Genomic DNA, 15,297 nt, shown 5'->3' on the forward strand with positions numbered 1-15,297 from the left:
TAGGTAGTTCAATGATGGCTTGTTGAATTTCTTTTTCTCAGATAGGGTTGTTTAGCTATTTAATCTCTCCTTCATTTAACCTGGGCAACTTATATTTTTGTAAATATTCATCCATTTCACTTAGATCATCAAATTTATTAAAATAGAGTTGGGTGAAATAATTTTGAATTATTACTTTAATTTCTACTTCATTAGTGGTGAGTTCACCTTTTTCATTTATGATACTAGCAATTTGGTGTTGTCCTTTTTTTTTTAATCAAATTGACCAGAGGTTTATCAATTTTATTGGTTTATTTCATAATACCAATTTTTGTTTTTATTTATTAATTCAATAGTTTTTTTGCTTTTATTAATTTCTCTTTTACTTTTTAGAATTTCTGATTTGGTATTTAATTGGGGATTTTTGATTTGTTCTTTCCCTAATTTTTTTAGTTGCCTTTTCTTATTCATTGATTTTCTCTTTCTCCAATTTATTCATGTAAGCATTTAGAGCTATAATATATCCCCTGAGAGTGGCTTTCAATGCATCCCATAGGTTTTGGTATGTTGTTTCATTATTATCATAATCTAGAATAAAATGGTTAATTCTTTCTGTAATTTGTTTTTTGGTCCACTCATTTCTTAAAATGAGGTTATTCAGTTTCCAATTGTTTCTGGGTGTATATCTTCTTGGCCCAATATTGTATATGACTTATTGCATTGTGATCTGAGAAAGATGTATTCACTATTTCTGGCTCTCTGCAGTTGATCATTAGGTTTTTATGTCCTAATACATGGTCAATTGTTGTATAAGTTCCATGTACTGCAGAGAAAAAGGTATATTCCTTTCTATCCACGTTCAGTTTCCTCCATAAGTCTACCCTATCTAATTTTTCTAATAATCTATTTACTTCCTTAACTTCTTTCTTCTTTATTTTATGATTCAATTTATCTAGATCTGAGAGCAGAAGGTTGAGGTCTCCCACTACTAGTGTTTTGCTGTCTCTGTCTTCCTGTAGTTCTTTCAGCTTCTCCTCTAAGAATTTGGGTGCAGTCCCACTGGGTGTATATATATTCAGTATTGAAATAACTTTATTGTCTATGGTACCTTTTAGGAGGATAAAGTTTCCTTCCTTATCTCTTTTAATGCTATCTATTTTTGCTGCTACTTTGTCTGAGATCAGGATTACTACCCCTGCTTTTTTTACTTCAGCTGAAGCAAAATATATTTTGCTCTAACGTTTTACATTTACTCTATATGTATCTCTCTGCTTCAAATGAGTTTCTTGTAAGCATCATATTGTAGGATTCTAGTTTTTAATCCACTCTCTTATTTGCTTACAATTTAAGGGAGAATTCATGCTATTCACATTCAAAGTAATGATTACTAATTCTTTATTGCCTTCTGTGCTATCTTCCCTCTCTTTTTATTTTTCCCCCTTCCACCCCACCTTTATCCATATTCCCCAGTATTTTATTTCTGAATATCACCCCCTTCAGGGTGTTTGCCCTCCTATATCACCCCTCCCCTTTCTTTCCCCTTTCTCTTTTTCCCTTTTTTCCTTCCCTTCCTTTTGTTATTTCCCCCTTTCCCCCCCCCCACTCCCCTTCCCTTTCTCTGTTCCCCCTCCCCTTTTCCCCTTTTAATACTTGAAAGGTTAGATGTTTTATAAGTTAACTGAGTCTGTGTAGGTTGACTTTAAGCCAAGTCTAATGAGAAGAAGATTCAGGTGTTTCTCATCTGCTTCCTTCTTCCCCTCTATTACCATAGTTTTTTTGTACCTCTTAGTGTAATGAGATTTATCCTATTCAATCCCCTCCCTCCTCCTGTCTCTTTCCTGTCCCCTTTTTTGAAGAGGTAGTGTTTTTTAGATCATTCTATGTATGTCATAGAAAATTCTGAGTGTCAATTCTAGTTAAGTATATTCTATTGAATAGAGTTAAATCCTTGAGAGTTAGTAGAGTCTTTCTCCCAAATGGGGTTAAAGCCAGTTATATCTATTTTGATAGCAGTCTCAAGGATAGATCATGAATGTCCATTATTTCTGGCTAGGTATATTCTCTCTGTTAGTGTTACAATTCTCAAGATTTATGAGAATCTTTTTCCCCATCCTGGGATATAGCCTGTTTCAATTTAGTGGATAGTAGTATTTTTTTCCTTTTACCACTGTCCACCTTTTTTTACCTTTTCCTGTGTCTCTTGAACCTCCTGTTTGATGTCCAAATTTTCTATTTATGTCTGGTCTTTTAATCAGAAATTTTCGGAATTCTTCCATTTTGTTAAATGTCCATATTTTTCCCTGGAAGGGAGGGCTCAGCTTTGCGGGAAAGTAGGTTCTTGGCTGCATTCCAAATTCCCTTGCTCTTTGAAATATCTCGTTCCAGGCCCTTCGATCCTTTAATGTTCATGTAGCCAGGTCCTGTGTGATCCTTACTGTGGCTCCTTGATATTTAAATTGTTTCTTTCTGGCTGCTTGTAGGATTTTCTCTTTTATCTGGTAGTTCTGGAATTTGGCCACAATATTCCTTGTTTTCATTTTAGAATCTTTTTCTGGAGGGGATCTATGTATTCTTTCAATAACTACTTTGCCATCTGATTTCATGATATTAGGCCAGATTTCCATCACTAGATCCTGTAATATTAAGTCCAGGCTTTTTTTTTTCTCTTCAATGTTTTCAGGCAGTCCTATAATTTTTAGGTTGCCCCTCCTTGATCTATTCTCAAGGTCAGTGGTTTTGTTGATGAGGTATTTTACATTTGTTTCTATTTTTTCTATTTTTGATTTTGCTTAACTGACTCTTGCTGTCTCATGGAGTCATTAGTTTCTGCAGACTCTATTCATTTTTGGGGGGAGGAATTTTCTTCATTAACCTTTTGCAACTCCTTTTCCATTTGGTCATTTCTACTTTTGAAAGAGCTTTCCATTTGACCAATTGAGGTTTTGAGAGAATTATTTTCTTTTTGCAATTTCCCAATTGAGGATCTGTGAGCATCATTCTCATTTTATATTTGTCCAATTGATGATGTGAGAGATTTATTCTCATTTTGTAGTTGTCCAATTGTACTTTCTAAGGATTTTTTTCTTGTTGCAAGGTGTTAATTGTCTCTTCCAAATTTTTAAGCTCCTTCCTTATTTCTTCAAGGAAGTCTTTCTGTTCTGAAGACCAGATTGTATTCTCCTCAGAGGTTCTAGGTCTTTCTGAGTTAGAGTCTTTCCATTCCAAGAATTTTTCTATGGATCCACCTTTCCACTGACCCTTCTTCATTTTGCTAAGACATTGAGTTTGGGAGAGGCTGGTTCTCAGGGGCTGGGGATCATTAAAGGCTTTATCCACTGAATGCAATTTCTCTGGCTGGGGAGTAGGAGGTGTTGGTTGCTTTCTCTGTACTGTCTGTGATCTTGATAGAGGCCTTCTCCCTTTGCTTGAAAGGGAGAGCTATTGAATTCTTTTACCTTCTATCAATGGTGCTCTTTATGCTGGCCTGAGGTTATTTGTCAGCTGGGCTGGTTCTTCTGCTCACACACCTGGGCCTGAGGCAGAATTAGTTTGCAATCCTTTGTTCAGGGAATAGGTCTGAGCTGTAATGGGACTCTGAGTTCCTCAGACCAGAGGAGCCCAGGGATGGCATCCGAAGCTCTCTTGCACCAGAACTCTCCCCCCAGCCCTGTCTGCAGGCTCCCAGGGGACAGCATCAATGCCAGTGCCTCTACTCCCAGTTGACTCAAGCCCCTGTTGTCTGGCCCCACCTCTGATCCAGCAGGTCTGGCTCTCGGGCCCTCTGACTCCCAGTTCCAATTCAGCTGCTAATCTGGCTGATCCAGGGTTGATCCTCCCTCTGAGCCCAGACTCACCTGCCCAAATTTGTCCAGTGCTGCTGGGGGAGACAAATCCTGAGGTAGATGTTCTTTCTCCTGGCTTGTTTTTGTGGGTTGGATTTCTTTTAAGAGGTTTGTTTCATATGGTAGATGGGGAAAGATCAGGAGACTTTAGAACTGTGCCTGTCTTCTCTCTGCCATCTTGGCTGGAAGCCTGAAATTGTTCTTTAAATATTTGGTAAATTCACTCATGAACCCAACTGGCCCTGAAGATTTTTCCCCAAAAATTCATTATTGGATTGTTCAATTTCTTTTTCTAAGGCTTAATTAGACATTCTATTTTCTGATTTGTTAGTTTAGATAATTTATAGTTTTGTAAACATCCTTTGATTCCACCCAGATTGTCAGTTTTATTAGTATATAAATGAGGAATATATTTCCTAATGATTTAATTTCTTCTTTACTTTCATTTTTTAAACTGGTGTTTTGGATTTCTTCTTTCTTTTTTAATCAATTTACACATCGGCTTATCAGTCTTATTGCTATCTTTTTGCAAATGGGGTTAAGTGGCTTGCCCAAGGCCACACAGCTAGGTAATTATTAAGTGTCTGAGACCAGATTTGAACCCAGGTACTCCTGACTCCAGGGCTGGTGCTTTATCCACTGCGCCACCTAGCCGCCCCTATCACTAACTGTTTCATAGAATCAGCTGCTAGATATATTTATTAACTGCATAAGCAGCTGGTGGTCTGGCCTCTGCAGGATGCCTATTTACCCAGAACTGTGGAGAAGCATGTGGTGGTTCTTAGAGCTGGAGTCTGCAGATTCCACTACTATCCCACTAGGCCTCAGGATCTTCTTCTGATCCGCTAAGATGGAGCTCTTGCTGCTGGTTTTCTGGGATGCTTCCTATCCAAGACTGTGTTCCTCTGCCCTCCCTTTACTATAGTGAGACAGATCTTTCCTGCAGTTTCTTCAAGTTTTCTGAGCCCCAAATTTGTTTCATGTCATCCCTTTGCCGATACTGCTATTCTAGAATTTATTCTGGGATACCATTTTATGGCCATTTGGAGATAATAAAGATTCAGGGACTTACTGCTTGCTCTACCATTTTGCCTCCTAGAGGTAGTATCCTCCCTTCATCTTTTTTTTAAGAAGGGAAATCTGAACTCTCAGCATAGATAACAACTATTTGACCCTATCAGAGAAAAATGTTGATTATTCTGTGATAGGCATTGTAAACTTCTCCCTTTTCTCCATACTTTCTAGAAGCAAGATCTTTGACCTCCTAAGATTTTTCAGCTTTGACAAACACTGCCCATGCCTGGTGATTATTATTGTAACAAATGCCATTGATGAAAGCAATCTAGCTAGCATTAGGAAAAATTATGAAGCCTTGGGCAAGAGACCGAATATTACATGAAGACAGGTCTTTTCCATCATCACTGTTGTTGATTCAAAATAAGGTCTTTAGAAGAAACTCAGATTTGCCAAATAGATTATATAAGGACAATTTGGATTTGGGGGTCACAGTTAAAATTTTAAAGGTCATGTCCAAAGATGTGACACATTTATAGAATACAGTTAAAGATATTTGCCTGGAGTTTTGTTGATCTAATCAAGAGGAAATATTTAAAATGCAAAAGGGAGTGATAAAAAGACCTATATGTATTTGATAAGCAATAATACATAATTGTTATACTCATGTACTAGAGGAAATACAGGGTGGAAAGAATGATAGCAATAGAGTAGAAAAGCATTTCATAGAAGAAAATAGCAAAGGGGGAAATAATAACAAGACAGTAGTATTACATAATCACATACAAATTTTTAACATTTGGGTGGAAAATAAGATGGAATAGAGATTATTGTAAGCTGGCACATTTAACCTGACTGGTATAGCTGAGATACTATGGAAAGGAATGCATGACTGTAATACACTTAATTCAAAAGGCAGAGAATAAATGAAAGGGCCAATGAAATTCAGTCTTTATTAAGAAGATAAATTAATATATGAAGAAATTCAGGTAAAAAAGAAGTAAAGAATAAAGGAATTTAATTGGGAGTATACCAGCCTAAGAAGAAATTAAAGTGATAGTGTCAAAATGGGTATACTACCATCTCAAGATCTTTGTATGTGTGTGAATGTTTCTTTTTGACTATAGGCAGAATTGACCATTTATATTTTCAAAAGGAAAATTTCAAAAAAAAATAACAAAAGGAACTTCAATTTGAGCTATGTACCTTGCCAATATGAGAAAAATTTTAAAATAAAGGTAAAATCAAGGGCAAGGAAAGTGTAGGGGATAAGCATTCATAGAGCACCTATTATATGCTAAACACTTTAAAATTATTATCTCATAGGATCATCACAAAAACTCTATGACAAGTGCAATTATGATCCCCATTTTATAGTTGAGAAAATTGAGACAGACAGATATTAAGTAACTAATCCAGTCAGGGTCACAAAGCTAGCAAGTATCTAAGAATGATTTTGAACTCATCTCCTGACCATAGGTATGACTGCACCACCTTATGACAAAGACAAAGGACCCAGTTTTGTCTTAGATTTTTTTTTTTGGTTTTTGCTTTTTGTGCAAGGCAGTGGAGCTAAGTGACTTTCCCAAGGTCACACAGCTAAATAATTATTAAATTTCTGAGACCAGCATTGAACTCAGTTCCCCCCGACTCCAGGGTGGGTGGTCTATCCAATGCCCCACCTAGTTGCCCCTTTATCATAGATTTTGTAGGCTAAAGGAAGGATACAAGGAATGGTATACTTCCTGTGACTTAGAGACATTATATTTATATTGTTCAGAAAAACAAGTAAGTAGGAGCCTGTGGCCTAAATTTCTCCAGTTGGGGCTATTCTGGATAAGACGTGAGAGTCTGAAAGATGACATTCTGAAGATACACAAGTAGAATTCTAGTTTGGAAGGAGAGAAGAAGCTAAAGACACCAGTGAAAATGCAGGAGGACCAAACAATTAACAACAATTTTTATAAGACATTTATAGGAAATGTACACAAGGGTAGGAAAAAGGAAGACAAATACACAAGACTAGCATGTTTAGGAATGCAAAAACTAAAGATGAAGTGAAGTTGTTGATGATTGTTAAGGACAACTAAAATAGCTTTTAAAAGCTATTTTGAAGTTCATATCCTAGGACCACTATCCAGGGCAGACCAGATGATTTTTGTTAAGTTGTTTTAGTTATATCTGATTTTGTGATACCAGTTGGGGTTTGCTTGGCAAAGATACTGAAGTGATTTTCCATTTCCTTCTCCAGTTCATTTAATAGATGAAGAATCTGAGGCAAATAGCATTAAGTGACTTGCCTAGAGTCACACAGGTAGATAAATATCTGAGGCCAGATATGAACACAAGGAAGATAAATCTTCCTGACTTCAAGCCTGGTAGTCACCTAGCTGGCTCAGTAATAATTGGAAAGAGTAAAAAGGAAGGACTAAGCAATTCTTAATTTACCTATTGTTTCTGCCTAGAATAATATAGAGAAAGACCTAAAGATCAGATACACTGCTCATATGTGTGAAAAACAGGTTTCACACCCAGAAATCTCTGACTCAGACCAGAATTCTATTATATCTTTCTACATCTCAAAGGTCAAAGATATGAATCAAGAAAAGGTCATTGAATTTGGCACTTAATAGGTCGATAATAATCTTGTGCTGAGCAATAAATAGATTAATAGAGATGGAAGGACTGAAGAGTCCTGAACAAGAAGAAAGTCAAGGCACTGATCATCAAGTGAGTATAGATTATTCCTTCTAGGGGTTTGTCAAAGAAACAGATAAACAAGTTCAAGTAATAACCTGAGGATGGGATAGTATCTAGAGTAGAATATTTTAGGAAAGAAAAACTTAAGTATCTTTCCAGATAAAGGAGAAACTATTAGTTGGAAAGATGGAAGTTGAGAAAATAAGAAAAAAAGAGTAATAGAGGAAGATCTGGGAACAGATGGGATCAGGGTATGGATGAAGGAATTTTGTTCTTTGTAATGGAAAGGATGGGATGCTGATATGAACAGTTTTTAAAGCATGCAGGAGACATGATGGATTTCATAAATTGGCTTTAATCTCCTTAGTGAATGAGAAGATAGGATCATCTGCTAACACCATGAAAGGGAAATAGTAGAATGTTTGAGGAGGGAAGAGGTTTGAGATACTTCTGTATAGGGCATGATGTGGAGATGAAAAGGATTACTATACACCATTCAAGATACAATTGTGGGTAGCTGGAATTGTATATATTTTATTGTACCAAAGAATTTTTGTGATTGTTATTTGTGATGCCATTCAGCATCTTTCCGAAGTGTGTGAATAGGCAGAGAATAGGGGTATCATGGGGAGAAATTCAGAATTGTGTATTTTTAGCACTAACATGGCAAAAGGAGAATGACAAAATAGTAAGCAAGAATGGTAGACAGTAGCTTGAATGATGCCAAAAAGGAAAAAAATAAACTTTTGAAGTAATGATCAAAAGCCACAAGCATGATAACTTGGGAGAATAGATGGATCAAGATACTGAACATAACCTTAATTGAAAAAAGCAAGTTCATGAAGAGTGAAGTAGTGGGAGAAGTGGAATATTGGAAATTTTGTCCAGAGAAAAGAATTTCAGAGTTTAGGACCTTGGAAGTGAGGCACTTTAGATAGTCTAAAAGTGAATTATTTCTGTGGGTAGCTGGGGATAATGGTAGTTTACTATCTAGTAATCAATACCCATTGGGTCCATTCATTGGAATAGTTCTGAATCTACATAAATGAACTATCATACTTATACTTCTAACTTATACTTATACTTCGTACTTATACCTCTAACTTGACCAAAAGAATACCATGTAGGAGTATCAGCTGTCCAACTGTTGTCCAGGCAACTCTGTCAAAAAAGAAAATATATTTGCTTTGGAATGAATCATCTTTTATATATAATTTTATTGATACTTTTTTTGCATCACTCAAACTTCTTCCAGTATCTTTCACTTTTTCCTCCACTCTAAGAATCATTCCATAAAACAAATACTATATATTGTTCAAATGTGCTTCTCCACAGAGTATACTGGATAATGGCTATTGGAAGTGGTGGCAGTTGGTTATCTTACCCAAAGAAGCTAGTAAGTTACTACCTGAAGGCTAGTGATAAGTGGAAGGAGATACTCCATGACAGCTAAAGTGTTGGCCCTCAGAAAACCTCATGCAATAAGATCAATGAAACTTTGCCTGATCAGGAATTTGTCATTCATTAGGAGGCATTTCAGAAGTTAGCTTGCTCTTCTGTCCTCCAGGGGAGGGAAATACCTATAGCAATGATTATCTACTGGGATTGAGTAATAGGTACTCCATGGTGACTATGGCCCAGGACCTCAGGAAACATTGCCATATTTGACAGCAGCTGATTGATGCCACTCTAATATGACCCAACAGTATCCTCTATGAAAGGCATTTCTGATAGGACTTGTTATGTGCCAAAACATCTTGATGTTTTTCCTTCATTCATGAAGAAGATTATGGAAGTGATGCCATAACATGCACATGAATTGAATTGGGGAGGAAGGGGACTGTGCTAATTTACTAGCATCACTTTCTTCTATAGAGTCATCTGGGTCCAGTGGCCAGATATGAATTGGATGAAAGGAGATTGCCTTGGATGTGAAGCAATAAGTGTTAGATGACTTGCCCAAGGTCTCACAGTTAGTTAATGCCTGAGACTGGACTTGATTTCAGGTTCTATTGACTTCAGGGCCAGTGCTCTACCCATTAGCTGCAGTTTATTTCTCTGGCCATGGGAGACAGATAATGGTGAGAGCAACGATGACTGTTGTATGTGAAGGGAGACGCTGAAGCATAGAACCCACTGCTTGTCCACCTTCTCACCTGTCAGGATCTCTTGCTTAGTTGTTAGTTTACAGTTACCAAGGTAGCAGGAAAAATGCGGGAAACTCAAACACAGCAATGACTATAACACTGACAGTTCTATCCTTAACCCTGTTAATACCTGAAAATAAACATTTATTAGCCACTAATATTTACAATTATTATCTCATTGGATTCTCACAACAAGCCTTGGAGGCAGGTGTCATTATTATGCCCATTTTCATATGAAGAGACTGAAATAAACAAGTCAAGTGACTTTTCCAAGGTCATACCCTCAGTAAGTGCCAGAAATGAATTGACACCTTCCTGATTCCAGGACCAGTGCTAATTCCCACCTGGTAGCCCTAGATTGTAAGAGCCACAGGATACCCAGAAATGGCAGTTGTGGAAATGCCATGGCATCATCACTGGATAGAACAGTGTGCTTGGGAATCAGGATGACTCATCTGTTTGAGTTATCACTCTGTGGCTCTGGGAAATTTTTTGCCTCAGTTTCCTCATCTGTAAAATGAGCTACAGAAGGAAATGACAAACCATTCCAGGATCTTTACCAAAAAAACTGTAAATGGAATCAGGAAGAATCAGACATAAATAAAATGATTCAACAACACTAACATGGCAGTGATTCTCCTGTTGAATGAAAACTTTGCTTTAATAATGAAGTGGTATTTATTTCCTAATGGGCAAAAGATAGTGCTTATAACTTTGCCATATGATGAGAAATACACTTTCTAGATTATGAGAGGCCCTGCCATTTTCCATGTTGCCTTATCTTGAGATCCCTGGCTATTGCCATATGCCTTTCCACTATGCCCTCTGGAGCTCTGAGATTTACCATCCACCTTACTTTGTAGCCCTAAGAACCATTAGCCCTTTCCATCTGCCCTGAATCTGAACCCTCCTACCCATTAGCTTATGAGCTCATTGAGAACAAGGACTATCTTAAGTTTTCTATTTCTATCCTCAGAGCTTAGTGGAGAGCTTGGCACATGGAAGGCTTTTTAATAAATGCTTTTTCATTTGTTCATTCAATTATAAGGAATAAGTTTTGTATGCTAACACTTGTAATGAACTTGAATTCCTTTTTCTGAAGCATATGATGATCTGTGTCCTGTAAATCTATTTTTATGTTTCTCTCCAATACTTTAATTTTGGCATGTTGGGAATTCATTTTGGTAATAAGGTCTCTTGCTTACAGATACTGAGTTGTCACTCAGGCAAAATTCCAACTGGCAAAGTTCTCACCAACAATTTCAGTGCTTTCTTTCATGGACCATCTGCTCAGGACCCTACGTTTTTTGTTCCCTTAACATAAAGCATTAGATTTAGAGCTGGATGAGACTTTATAGAGATCCAATCCAATCCTGACATTTTACAGATCAGGAAACTGAGGTTGAGAATGGTTAAATATCACTAGTTACTTAATTGATACTGTTATCCCTTTCATATCACAGGGGTTAAGAGTACACTGGAAATTCTGCATAGAATTTTTTGACCCTTTCCCCCAGAGAAATCTGAATTATTATCTTATTAAAAGATAGCATATGCTGATTTATAATTCTATCTATTTTATGCATTTCTGAGTTTCTAAACTTTTTCTGAGTTATCTGCTAACCTTTGCATTTCATCTGTGACTTCCACAATATTCCTTCACTCAGTTCCCATCTAATTTCTTATGTCAACCCATAATATATTGAAATCATGATGGAAAAAGTCATGATGTGGAAGAGGTCACTATACATAGAAGAGCCTGAATTGTAACGCCTGGTCCCAGGACTTTAATTTACTCACTCTTTCCACTGTGCAGTCCTGCCTTTAACTTATTAAAGGTCAAAGCTTTAGCAATGTAGAAGAATGGACTGAACCAAGTTTGACTCTAGTTTGACTCTAGTTCTCTCTTAGTCATCTACCTTCCAATCGCTGACTGATATTCTTTTGTTTCTCTGCCTGTACCAAGAATCAGTCACTAGGGATATCACTATTCTATACTATAGGTGAACTTAGTTCATTTTTATCACTTTAACTGAATGTCAAAATAAGACATGAATTTCTAGGAAATATTTAATAGAGTTAGAAGCAAGAAAACCTAGCACTAGCTGTGCATTTATGGTCAAGTCATTTGTATCATTTGTATTTCACTGTCCCTCTTTTGTAAAATGAGGATAATATCCATAGTACTTATATCACATGGAGGTCAAGGTCCAAATTAATGCATTACAAGTTGAGCAGTTACAGTTGTGGTTGTGGCTATTGCTATTATAGCATCCCTAGAACAAAGTTGGATTCACAACTAAGGTCATTCACCAAGTAGGTGAAAAAAATTGAATTTCCTCTAAAATTGCTATTCCTAATAAGAAAAAGGTAGGGCTGCTGGGTGCCCCAGAAAAATTCAAGTTCAACTCTCCTGCCATGTAAGTTATTACAGCTTGGAATATGCAGTCTTTCCTCTTTCAGATTTTTTTAAATTGTCATGACTGTTGTCTATAAAAATGTTTGATGAATTCTATTCCCTAAACTATGGACTCCTCCAAGCAGTTAGTCAGTCATTTAATAAGCATCTATTAGGTCCATAATATATTCCAGGCCCTCTACTAAATTCTGGGAATTTCAAAAGGGCGAAAAACACATCACCATCCTTATGGAGCTTGCATTCCAATGAAGGAAACGAGATGTAAACTACTATGTACATAGATGATATATACAATGTAATGAAAGATTATCTTATTTTTGTTTGGGGAAGGAGGGAGAGACTATATAAAACCTCTTGCAGAAAGTTGGATTTGAGCTGAGTCTTGAAACTCAGGAGCTGAAGGGAAACCAGGAGCTGAAGGTGAGGAGAAAGTCTTCACAGCATGAAGAATAGCCAGTGAGGCAGGCTATTTATTTATCTGAATCCACCACTACAGAAATAGTGGTGGCCTCTCAGAAAGGGATGAGTTAACTGCCAGTTACCTGATAAAAGCAAATGAGGGAAAACCTTCTACCAGGCTCCTAGGCAGGGGAACCAAAGAAGGTACGGCTCACCATCTAGGCTTCTTAGTGTCATGAGCCATGGTTTATTAATTCCTTAAGCCTCCATGTAAAGGACAAGTATTGCAGTTCCAGGCCAGTGCTGGAACTAATGAAGCCAGATGGGACCATCTCTCACTTCTGAAAGATTCCACACTCCCAAGCTCTAGGACCTTTGCCCTTCACTTAAAGGCGAATTCCCTTTCTTATCCCTGCTGCATTAGCTTAACTCATAACTTGGCTATCAGGGTGGGTTTGTTTGCATGTTTCAAGTTCGGTAACCAAGGAATTCAATGGAACTTTTAAAGCTCCATCCATTACCTTCTCCCCACCATTCCACCCAAGCCTTTTTGTAAACTATGTGAACCTCTGCCATCCCAGAGAATGGACTTGTTGTATTATGAATCACTAAAGAAATGAGATGTGAAAATAAAAAAGGTAGCCAGAGGAAAGTGTTTCTCCATAGGAAGCAAGGCTGATTACCCAATTTGATCTCACTGATTATTTTCTGGGTTTCTATGTCACAAAATTGTTATGTTTTGCAGTAGATAGAGTTCTGGGCTTAGAGTCAGGAAGACCAGAGTTCAAATCTGACTTTAGATACCTACTATCTCTGTTTCCTTAAGCAAGCCACTTCACCCTGTTGGTCTCAGTTTCATATCTCTAAAAAATGAGCTGGAGAAGGAAATGGCAAAGCACTCTAGTATACTTCTTGGCCAAAAGCAAAAAAAAAAAAACAAAAAAAAAAACAAAGAAAAACCCAAATAAGGAAACAAACAAAAAAAGTCCAAATTGGGCCATGAAGCATTTGATACAAATGACTGAACAACACAATCTGTCACAATGGTGTGCTAGGTGAAGTATCCTTAGGAAGTTATTTTCAGGTAAGACTAAAGCTTTGGTCCTTCATACAATCCCTTGGGTTCAAGACAAAGTAAGGACAAAAAACTGAGTGGTGATATTTATTTTAAGAATATGACATAATTTGTCCATTTCTTCTAGATGGAATGGCCCATACTTTTTCTCCATTATCTCCTACTCTCATTTACTGGGAACTTGTTATTTGTACTTCATTTCAAATTCTATCATGGGGTGACTTCTTGACTTGTTCATGAATTGAATTTAAATGAGAGACAGTTGCCCCAAATCAGAGAAAGTCTTTACATGTTTGGGGTAGAAACCCTCCCAACTCACCAATGAGTTTGAGGTCAGTCAATTATCCTCAACCTGTTCATCCCCTCTCAAGGTTGGCATCATTCTTTCAGTTCGATAGATTTATGACCTCGGAGCCATCCTATCTTCTTTGCCACCTTATGTCTTAGAGATCCAACCAAATACCATGTCCTGACGATTCTACTTCCACATCTTACTCCATCCTCGTCTCTCTACTCATTTAATCACCACTCAAGTTCATGCCCTCTTCATACCTTATTTGGACTATTACAATAACCTTTTACTTGGTCTGCTTCCCTTGTAACTCTCCTTTCCTTTGCCTATCCCACAAGTGATATTTCTTAAGAATAAGTCTATGCATGTCACTCACTTGCTCAAGAAATTTCAAGGTTTCCCTAAAGTCACTAGGATAAGATCCAAACTCTTCTGACTAGTATTTATAGACTAGTTTCAACCAATTTATCTAGACTTATTTTTAAATTATGCCTCAATACATTACAGCCAAATAGTCAACCTTCACCTGACCTGTCTATCTTTACCTCTATATTTTAGGACTGGTTTTTTCATGCCTACAATGCTTTCCTTTCTCACCTCTGCCTCTTGTGATCCCTTACTTCCATCAAGGATAAGGACAAGTACTATTATTATACATAAACCTTACCAAATCCAGTTATCTGTCCACTACCCCACCCCTTAATTTTCTGTATATTTTGCATCTATTTGTGTATATGTTGTTTCCCATTGCAGAATGTAAACTGGTGAACAGGGTTTGTTATATCTCCAGAGACAAACATAGAGCAGGTACTTAATTAATACTGAGTTGAATTAAACTGAAAATGGAGGTATTGTCAGGTCCAAAAACCAAGTTGAACTAGGAGGAGTTGAAGCAACAAAAACTGTATTCTGAGCAATAGAGACAAGAAGTAATGAAAGAAGGCTGAAGAAAATGTTTTTCCTTCATATCATAGGTGAAGCATAGTTAATAGTTAGCAACCCAGGTATTGAGATGGCAAGAATTCTAGTGAGAAATATCACTGACCAAGGACAAGGAAGAGCTCTGAGGAGCATGTGATACTGAAGTTGTTTTGAAAGTTAAGGGAGAATCCTCAGCACCAAGCATGGTATCTGTTGTATACTAAGACTACTAATACTTAAAGAAAGTGACAAATTAGAGAAGGGAAAATCTCACAAAAGCTCAAAGGGGAAGGTATCTCTTGTCCACATCTGAATAGAAATCTGCTACATAATGTACTTAACAAGTGATCCTCAAGATTTTATGCAAAGATCTCTAGGGAAAGGTAACACATGACCCTCTGGGTTAGCTAATTCCACTTTTGAAAAGTTCTAATCGATAGAAAGTTTTTCACGACACTGAAAATAATCTACCCCTCTGCCACATTGCAATTCAGTATGGTGCAGAAGAT

Source organism: Macrotis lagotis, chromosome 2, assembly GCF_037893015.1.
Source record: "Macrotis lagotis isolate mMagLag1 chromosome 2, bilby.v1.9.chrom.fasta, whole genome shotgun sequence".
In the NCBI taxonomy this organism is placed as follows: domain Eukaryota; kingdom Metazoa; phylum Chordata; class Mammalia; order Peramelemorphia; family Peramelidae; genus Macrotis; species Macrotis lagotis.